The following is a 10,276-nucleotide window of genomic DNA, read 5'->3' as shown; positions in this document are numbered from 1 at the left end:
GAGAAAACCTCTGTAACTTCAGGGCTGCCCTGTTTATTGAAAACAATATTAAATTTGAGACTCTAAAATATATGTCGATAACTGTTGATAATATAATGGAATGTGTAACTGTGGAAGAGTTTGTGAAAAAAGGTAAAAATATTGTTGTAAGTTGTGTCTACAGAGCACCTGATTCTAAAATAGAAGATTTTACTGAATGTGTGGGAAATTTACTCTCGAAAACCAATCACAAACATGTGTTTATATGTGGTGACATCAACATTGATCTGTTAAACCCCGACAAAAACGCACAAACTGAAAGCTTCACTAATACGATGTACACATTCGGTTTACAGCCTTTAATCACTAAAACAAGTAGAAAAACTACTCATAGTGCCACCTTGATAGATAATATTTTCACTAATGTTATAATTAATGAGACTATGAGCGGTCTGCTGATCAATTACATAAGTGATCACCGCCCAATATTTACCAACTGTGACTGGAAGCAAACTGTGTGTCGGGAACAGGTCCAAACATTCTACCTGAGAGTCAAGAAAGAATGAATGTAGTAAGAAATGATCTATTAGCTCAGAACTGGTCTGATGTTTACACTGCTGAGGATATTAACACTGCATATGACTATCTCACTGATACTGCATTGTCCAACGGAGAAAATAGATCTAAACCAAAAAGGTGCTAAGAAACCATGGATGACGTCGTCATTGATCGATGCCTGTCGGAAAAAGAATACATTATATAAAAAGTTTGTTAAACAAAGAACAGAACAAGAAGAAGCCAAATACAAAAAAATCTAGAAATAAATTAAATGTTATAATACGAACATGTAAGAAAGAATATTATAGTAATCTGTTTGCAGAAAATAAAAATTAAACTAAAAAATTACGGGACATAATCAATAATTTTATAAAATAAAGTAAGGCCAAATCGTCCTATCCAGAATACTTTAATATAAAAATATTTTTTTTTAAAACAGTAAATGAGGAATTAGCCAAGATGTAATTATGGTTTGATATAAACAAATTATCTTTGAATCTAACTAAAACTAAGTATATGTTATTTGGGAAGAAAAGTTGCAAACACAAAATCAATATTAAGGTGAATGATGTAGGTATTGAACGGGTTAATGAATTTAAAATGCTAGGATTGATCACTGATGAGATGCTAAATTGAAAACCTAATTTAAGACAACTGCAAATAAAGTTAGCTAGAAGTGTATCCATACTCTGGAAAACTCAAAAACGATTAAATCAGAAGACACTCTGTATAATATATTGTGCACTAATCTTGCCCTATCTGAACTACTGTGCTGAAGTTTGGGGAAACAAGTATAAAAGTGTCTTACAACCTTTATTCCTGACCCAGAAAAGAGCCTTGAGAAATATTCACAATGAACATTATAGAGCTCACACAAACCACTCATTTGTTAAATATCAAATTACAATTAAATACTGAAAATACATGACATCATCAGCTATAAAACTGTACAACTTACTGTATGTATAAAGCAACCAATAACAATTTTACCTCAAAATATATAATCACAAATACAGATTAATGAATCCAGTTACCAACCAAGAGAAAACACAGCATTCGTACAGAAAAAAGCAAGAACAACATTAAAAAACATTTTCATTATCGTTCACTGGTGTCAAACACTGGAATAAACTGGATAATGAAATTAGGAGTATGGGAACTCTAACTGCCTTTAAAAAAGCATTTAAAAACATGATTTTGCAAGGTTATATTTCTGACGTGAATGATGGTTAAAGGACTCCACTGTTATGGCGAATTAAACTTCATGTTGTCATGCCTGTGAAACAAATGTCACTGTAACCTTTGTGCAGTAACTGAGTACATGCAAGATGTTACGACTGCTACGAAAGTGGAAAGGAAAGGAATGCTGAGTAAACAAGGACACTACTGACCAGAAACATCCCTTAAAAGGAACAACAAAATGAACATTAACAAAATCTGGACTCTTCTCAGGAACTGACAAAGAGGTGTGCAAAGATGCACGCCTATTGGACTAAATAGAAGGATTAAAACAATATACCAGAATAAAATGATTGAAATTGATTTGTGACATGCAATGTATGAATTGGTTGACAACGTGCTGTAATGAGAGAGATGTAGACGATTTAGGGGACGGGAAGCTTACAGGCCAATGGTTTCTACCCGTCAACCCTTTTTTTTTTTCCGGATGTTGTTGCTGATGTCTCAGCACTGATGAAAGTGAAATCTGTTGTACTAACATGTCTGAAAAGAAGAAAATAAACTGAATAAACTAAACTAAACTAAGGGAGACACCAGCTATCCGCCTGAGAAAGACAATTTCAGCCGCTTGTATCCGCGATCTCGTTCTTTCGGTCATGACCCATCGCTCTTGACCATAGGTGAGGGTAGGAACGAAGATTGAACGGTAGATGGAGAGCTTCGCCTCTCGGTTTACCTCCCTCTTTGTGACAACAGTGCGGTAAAGCGACTGCAATACCGCTCCTGCTGCCCCCATTCTCCGTCCAATCTCACACTCCATTGTTCCTCACTTTGGGCATACAGGGATTGGATGGCCCTGAGGAGAGGCCCCCTCACCCCATACTCCCGCAGTACAGTGGACCCTCACTATAACACGGTTCAACTTACACGGATTCGCGGTTTCACAGATTTTTTTGGTGCAGTTTTTTCATGCTTTTTTTTAACAGTACATTCTGTTCTGCATCCTGATTGGCTAAAGGACTGACCAACGTAAACAGTCTTGGCGCCTCGTCTCTGTACAGCTTGCCAAATTTAAGTTTGCAAATTTACTCCATGACAAAACCTACGATGTCAAAGAAACGCTCTGCATCAGCAAACCACCTGACAATGCGCCCAAAAGGCAGAGAAAGATGCTAAATATCGCAGAAAAAGTTAAACTTCTGAACGTGCTGAAGGAAGGTAGAAGTTATGCGGCTGCCGGGTGTTATTACGGAATAAATGAATCTTCGGTTTGTTGCATAAAGAAGGAGGAAAATAGCACAAGGAGGACAGCAGCAAAAAGTTTTAACAAGGATGCAAAAAGGGTTGTAACTGTCTGCAACAAGACCATTGTAAGGGAGTCTCAAATATAATCGAAGATGGCATGGCAAAAGAGTGCCAACAATTACCCGTAACTACGTTCTTCTCTCGGAAAAAGACACCTGCACCACAGCCTTCAGCAGAAAAAGACGCTACAGCGGAGCGGAGTGAGGAAGATGCAAAGTTAGAGGAACGGTGAGAAACGCGTGGATCACACCGTGTCCAACCTCGTACTGACTATTAAAAATATTATTTTACAGTTATTTGTTGAAAACGTTTATGTTTTTATTTATTCTTTACTGCTTGGGCCTGAAAACAGGATCATGTCTTTGATTTCATCGTATACGTAGTCCACTATTGTGTAATAACTGTAAAAAATAAAGCGGACCACTTCACGGATTTCACTTAGCACGGGTACTTTTTGGAACGTAACCCCCGTGTTAAATGAGGGTCCGCTGTACTTCCCACAGTACATCCCTGGTGACTCGATCGTACGCCTTCTCCAAGTCTACAAAACACATGTAGACTGGATGGGCATACTCCCAAGCCCCCTCTAGGACCCCTGTGAGAGTAAAGAGCTGGTCCGTGGTTCCACGACCAGGACTCTGCAACAGAGGAGGGGTCAGTTGGGGTAGTTGGATTCAGGAGTTCCTCAAAGTGTTCCTTCGATTTTAATGAAGTCTAACTGGATGTCTGAATTGTTTCATGCATTCTAATAATGTAATAATTCACTGTTTAAAGAATCCTCTAAATATAAATATGTAAGGTCGTGCTTTGAAAGTACTGCATTGAGATTTATTTCCAGATCCACCAAACGACGGAGGTGAACGCTGTTGTGTCTCTCTTAACTCGTGACAAATCCTAAACTGAGACTGATTATTTCCTCCGCATAAACTCAATAGTCCTAAAATCAATTTAAGCAGTGAACAGCCTTCTGCCTTCTAATTCACTCACGCAACACAAAACAAAGCTGACAGCACAGACAGAAACATCATCCGTCTGACGATACTGTACACTCACTCTGTTGTCTCCAGATTGTAAATCAATGCTTTTGACCTCCTTTGTTTTAAAATATCTAATTATAAATCATCTCCGACGACGACGACAACAACAGCAGCGGATCAGTCACATCACATCCAGCTGTATTTAGAAAAATTCATCTGAACCACCAAATTAAAAAAAAAAAACAATTTGCATTTTTTTTGGTTTAGTTACATGATTCATGAGCATTTTTTCATCATCAGTAGAAGGAAATTGATTAAAAAGCTTCAAAACGAATATAGAAGTGGAGCATTCATCAGTACTTTGGGCATTTGTGTGGTTGAAATGGGCAATAATCTGTAATCTAATGTTAGAAACTTTCCCATCATGATTACTTTGAAAGCCTCTCTTCCAGGTGAAACCTTTGTGCTCCAGAGATAAACGCTTTACTCCTGGCTGGTTCCACCGACGCCGTGTCGTGGTCGTCAACAGGAAAGCTGTGATCGAACGGGAACGCTTAACATTCTGAGCACATTCAACACCAGGCTGTGAAGCCCGACCTGCCCCACCAACCAATCCCGGCTGGAGGCCCATCTGTACGTTCGTTGGGACATGCAGATTTGTGTTGAGGTTTTTGTGTGACAACAACAACAACAACAACAACAACAACAACAACCAGCTGTGGCCCTTGGTTAACCCCCGACGCTCCAGAGACTCAGAGTCGTCAGCCAGACCAAGCGAGCAGAATCCACACGTGTGTCGCTTTGCAGCATCGTCACGGCTGCTGGTCCATAACAACAGTCTCCTGGGTACCCAGCAGGCACTTGAGGAGTCATGTGACACACAGGGAACAAGCTGATAAATTACCTGACTCTGTGTGTGGGGGGGGGGGGGGCTCATCTGCTGGTCTTCTGAACCAAAGTACAAGAAATCTGAGCCACGTGACGTAAACGAAATTTATTAAAATCGAAAAGCAGTCAGATTAGGATTGGAAAACAGGATTAGGGATCAAGGTAACAGGGAATATATGATCGGTTATGTAAGAGCAGATAAAATACAGCAGCTTTGACTACTGATGTTGTTGTCCCGTGGCGGCTTATTAGCATGACTGCTTTTCATCATTTTTGCTTATTCATGAATTCTGAAGTGCATCTGCATACGGTTCATTTTCAGCTGACGTCGCAGGAGGAGGATGTGGTGCAGATCAACGGGACGCTTCGGATCAGGGTTGATAACTACGCTGGTGATCCATTTATTTTGTTGTTTTTTTCCATTCTGTTTTTTTTTGTTTTTTTTCCTCTTAGAGCTTCATCATTTGTACTGGGTTCAACTGAAAGGAATTTATGCTGACGATAGATAAAAAACCGTGAGGGAAACTTTAAAATAAAACGCCTTAGCAGACCTAAAGCTAATATCCACAAAAGTATCTGTAAAAAGATTAATGGCACAATAATTCTATGTTCTATATCTACCACCGGGTAGCAGATGACATTATTCCATTTATTAAAGCGGCACTGGCTAAGAAAGTTTTCTGTCTATTCAGTTTATTAAAAACCCAAATAATTGGCAAATACATAAACATGATTTCCTCCTAAAAAGAAAGACTAATTTTATGTTAATAAAGGGAAAAATATTGAGATTTCATTGAAGTCATTTAGCTGTAATATTTGTCTGATGCAATAATTTCAGAAATCTAAATTGTAAACTGACTGCTGCATGGCGTTTGGGAATGCTGATTCTGTTTCAACAGAGTGTGTGTGCGTCGTTCCAGATAAAGGTATCAGCGCCAGACGCTACTGTTTGCAGGATAACGTTAGTTAAAGGATAAGGTTCAAGTGGTGGCCGTGCAGGATTGTTCCTCAACCCGGATCCCAACAAAGAAGATAAAATGGATTTAGAATAAAGCATAATGTGATTATGTTTTTGCATCTAAATCAAACTAACTGCTTAAAGACGCCACCGGCAAAAACATTTGCACAAAAGTGAGACGAACATCCGTTCCAACAACAGCGCCATGCGTTACATTTACATCACAACGCTAACGCATCTCTTTCAGCCGGAGGTCGTTACCCCCCCACCGCCAACAACATTTCCCTCTCAGGGGCAGAAAACTGCTTTACCTGTGCATCGTTACCATGACAACCCATGGACTCCAGTATGGTCTGTTGTACATTACAAACCGCACAGTCAGGCGTAACTAAATTTACAAAGGAGCCTGAAGAACGACTGAGAGACTGCAATCATCGTCATTGTCATCATCATCATCATCATCATCATCATCATCATCATCATCATCATCATCATCATCATCATCCCTCCGCTGACAGATTTATTGACAGATTATCAGGATACGTTTGTGCCTGTTTGCTTGTTGGCAATTCTGCATTTAAGGTCCACCAAAGGGAAGGCTGCATATTGTTTCTACTCTTCATGATGGGTTTGGGACAAAAGAAAAAGTTATCAAAGTTTGTGAGCTTCAGATAAACTCTATGACTCCCTAATCAACTGATTCAACTGTTGAGAACCCAGAACAAGCGGCCTTTATCTCTCCCCAGCATTCCCATGATGATTATCTCCTCCCCGTCCTGCAACACATCAGTCACTCAAGCTCCATGTTCACTGCAACGTTTTCAGCTTCAAAAACTTCCTCCTCAGCATCGACTCAGGCCAGCAGGCTGAAGCGAACCGTCTCTGAAACTTCATTCATTGAGAGATAAACAAAAAAAGTTTCAAAAACAGTTTGGTTTGCACAATAAAATTAATCAGAAAGTCCAGGAGAAATTAGAAATTTGCGTTTCAAAAAGGCAATCTGATACTGTCTACTTCACTGAGTTGCGAGTTTCACCAGAAGATGAAAGGTTTTTTTGGGTTTTTAAAAAAAAAAAAAAAAAAAACGAACACAAAAATGTAAAATTAATGTTACTACTGAATTGATTAGCTAGCGTAACTATGAAGTATGCTGAACCATAACTTATCGGTGGCTGAAAACGACTCGACCACGGTGTTCTCATCTTTAAGAAGATGAATATTTGAGTCCCTCTTCACCACAAACACAGAGAATATAACTATTTATACAAGAACAGCGACAACAGGATCTCTCCGGCATTTTCTGACGTGACTCATCAAACACATAAAACGGTGTCACGTGATAATTGGCTCTAAAGGCCATCGAGGGCGTCGACCTTATCCCGCTTTCATGCTCTGGGAGAATGTGTCCAGGTCGCGCACACAAACAGGAAGCCATGTGCAGCGATGTGAGCCCAGCAGTTGGTTTAATGATTAACTGCTCTCACGCTACACTTCATCATTTCAGAGCCCGAATGGGGGGTGGAAGAAGGTAACTTGTGGAAAAGAGTGACTCCTGACTTTGGGAAATACCCTGTTTTTAATGCTCACTGCTGCACTGACAGCTACGACATCTGTTCTAGCTGAAGAGAAGCTTTTTAGAAGAAATATCACATCAGGATGGAGGAACTGCTGTTACTGCATGAAGGAAAGATAAACACTGAGTTCAGGGAGACGTTACTAAATACCAGTGAAATTATCTACTCATGCAGATGGGTGATGTTAAGAAATCTTAATAAGAAGGTGAGGATTATTAAAAAAAAAATTCAGGAAAGATAACTAGCCTTATATTTCAAGATCTAAGATCTTGGTAAATACAAAACAATTAGCAGTTTAAAAAGATGAACAACTCAGTAATTTTCTCAATGTGTGAGCAGATAATCAGCTTGTTTGGTTCCCTGCCCCTTAGCCGTTCACACAAGAAGCTGGAAAACATCCGTAAAATAACAGAATAGGTAATTTAATAGCATAAAGACAAACAAACTAAAGTAAGAGAGGCAGTAGTTTTCTGTTCACCAAGTTTTAGCATCAAATTTGGGACGATGACAATTTTTGATGTTGTTTTTGTGACATTTTCTAAACCATTATTTCAGATCTGATGAAAAGACTTTCCCACTTCATCTAAGACAGTGATCGAGCTGAAATGACCTCTCCTGCATCTTCTGACAGATTTTGGTTACAGGTCATCAAATAACAGCGAACAACATGAATTACAGATAATCAATAAGAATCTGGGACATTTGGGATATCTCTTCTGTCTATGATAAATCATCCCTGCGTTCCTGGGAGAGTCTTGGCTCAGGTAGTTATTTCTACTGTTTTCACAAAATGCCTGCTGGAATAAAAAACCCAAAGACAAGAACACTTCTAAAAAGTCTGTGTAATTAAATCCTTCAATGAAAGGTCGGTGACTCAACACAAAAGTTATATTTATTGTCTATTTTTGAATGCACTTGATGCTTCAATTCAAAATAGGATTCATTTATTAATTTATGAAAATCCAAATGGAAAACAAAAACCTGAAAGCTTTTGAATAAATATAAGACATTCTCAAAAATAAAAATATTAGGAGCCCTGTAATTAATTATTGACTTCTCTTTTGCTACTGTGCAGACAAGTGACTTCCTGGACAATCCACTAGAAATTGTCCAACCTTTTCCTTTTCTGTCCCCTATTTTTAGAGATAGACTAGTTTTTGATGCTAACTTACAATGACAGTCTCTAATTCCATGTTTAGCATGCAAAGAAGAGAAAAGCATGAAACAAAAGAACAAAAGGTCAAGTGCTCTCTTTGTGTGTTGGTAAGAATCTGTTCTATTTATTGTGTTATCATAAAAAGTCCTTACCAGATTTAAATACACAAACACGAATGTAAATGCTGACAGAAGTTTAAAAAACGATAAGATGGCAGATGGACAGAGTGTGTGATGACACTTTTATTATATTAATGCCGTCCTATGAGTGATCCATCTTAATAATGTGCTCATATGTGTCTACTTTTACTACCAGGGAAGACAAATCATCACACAGGATTGCAAAAGAGGCTGGAAGCAGACAAAGCATCCTCACCTTTCACTGCTGACCACCAGTCATGAGGTAATAACACTTCAGGGATATTCGCAAATCCGATCAACAAGTAAACAGATTGATTGAAGTCCTGCATACGTTTGTGGGTGTGCATGCTGTCCTGTCTGTTTAACAGGCAGTAATAATGTCCCATTCTCTATTCTGTACAGATTCTCCTCTTTGGAGAAACCAAAACGCTGCTGGAAAGGAATAATGCTCCGGTTGGGGAAAGATGTAAAATTAAACTACTGGGAATTATTATTTTAAAAGCAAAACCCTTTGCTTTACGTACAGGGTGGTGGTGTGGCCCTCGGTTACCTTCACACTCCTGATTTACGTGAGGAGTGTGGGTGAACAAACATTTTCTGCTGTTCTGCAACAACTGTTTTGGGTTTTTTTTAGCTCTTGCACACCTTTCTGCTCTTGGCCAGAATAGTTCTGCTGTTAACACCTGTTGCTGTGGGCAACAACATCAGTATGTGTGTGTGTGTGTGTGTGTGTGTGTGTGTGTGTGTGTGTGTGTGTGTGTGTGTGTGTGTGTGTGTGTGTGTGTGTGTGTGTGTGTGTGTGTGTGTGTGTGTGTGTGTGTGTGTGTGTGTGTGTGTGTGTGTGTGTGTGTGTGTGTGTGTGTGTGTGTGTGTGTGTGTGTGTGTGTGTGTGTGAGTCCAAACAGATGTATCAGACTCTGGAGTTCTGCAGATCTTGCCATGAGGATCAACAAGACAACCGAAGACTGAGAGAATCACTCCCTATGAGAACATAGCGGGAGGTTCTAAACTAACCTCCCGCTCGATGTCAGCGGACTGGAGCGGGGGGTGGGGTCAGATAGACTCAAGCGTAAACGCATGAACTGTACTCGGAAATGTGGCTGAAGATGAGATGATTCCGAATAAATAATAAATAAATGAACAAATGAATGAATAAATGAATGAATGAATGAATGAATGAATGAATGAATGAATGAATGAATGAATGAATGAATGAATGAATGAATATTGAACAAATAGACTGCAGAAACATGCCAACATGAAATGTGAAACAATATCATTTACCGTCCAACACAAGGTTTCACGGTCATACAGACCCTTTGGGGTTAATTGAAAGTGTTGAAAATGTAATAACCTGTTTTGGGTTGTGTGGGGTGATGAATGGGTGATGAACTGGTCGCTGGAGGACTGCCAGTTCACATCCTGAGCACTGCCGAGATGCCCTTGAGCAAGACACCGACTCCCACTAGTTGCACATTGGGTGCTATATGGATGTCCACCACTCTACCAATTAGCCAAACTGCATATGTGTGTGTGTGTGTGTGTGTGTGTGTTAAATATAT

General features: G+C 39.3%; 1 protein-coding gene across 1 annotated transcript in view; it reads right to left on the bottom strand.

Annotated features, from left to right (window-relative positions):
- LOC137588772 (ras-related protein Rab-26) overlaps positions 1-10,276 on the bottom strand; it is a 69,459-nt gene that overhangs the window by 57,623 nt on the left and 1,560 nt on the right. The window lies entirely within an intron of this gene.

This window comes from Antennarius striatus, chromosome 21, assembly GCF_040054535.1.
Source record: "Antennarius striatus isolate MH-2024 chromosome 21, ASM4005453v1, whole genome shotgun sequence".
Classification (NCBI taxonomy): Eukaryota; Metazoa; Chordata; class Actinopteri; order Lophiiformes; family Antennariidae; genus Antennarius; species Antennarius striatus.
This window is presented reverse-complemented; position numbering and strand designations above follow the sequence as displayed.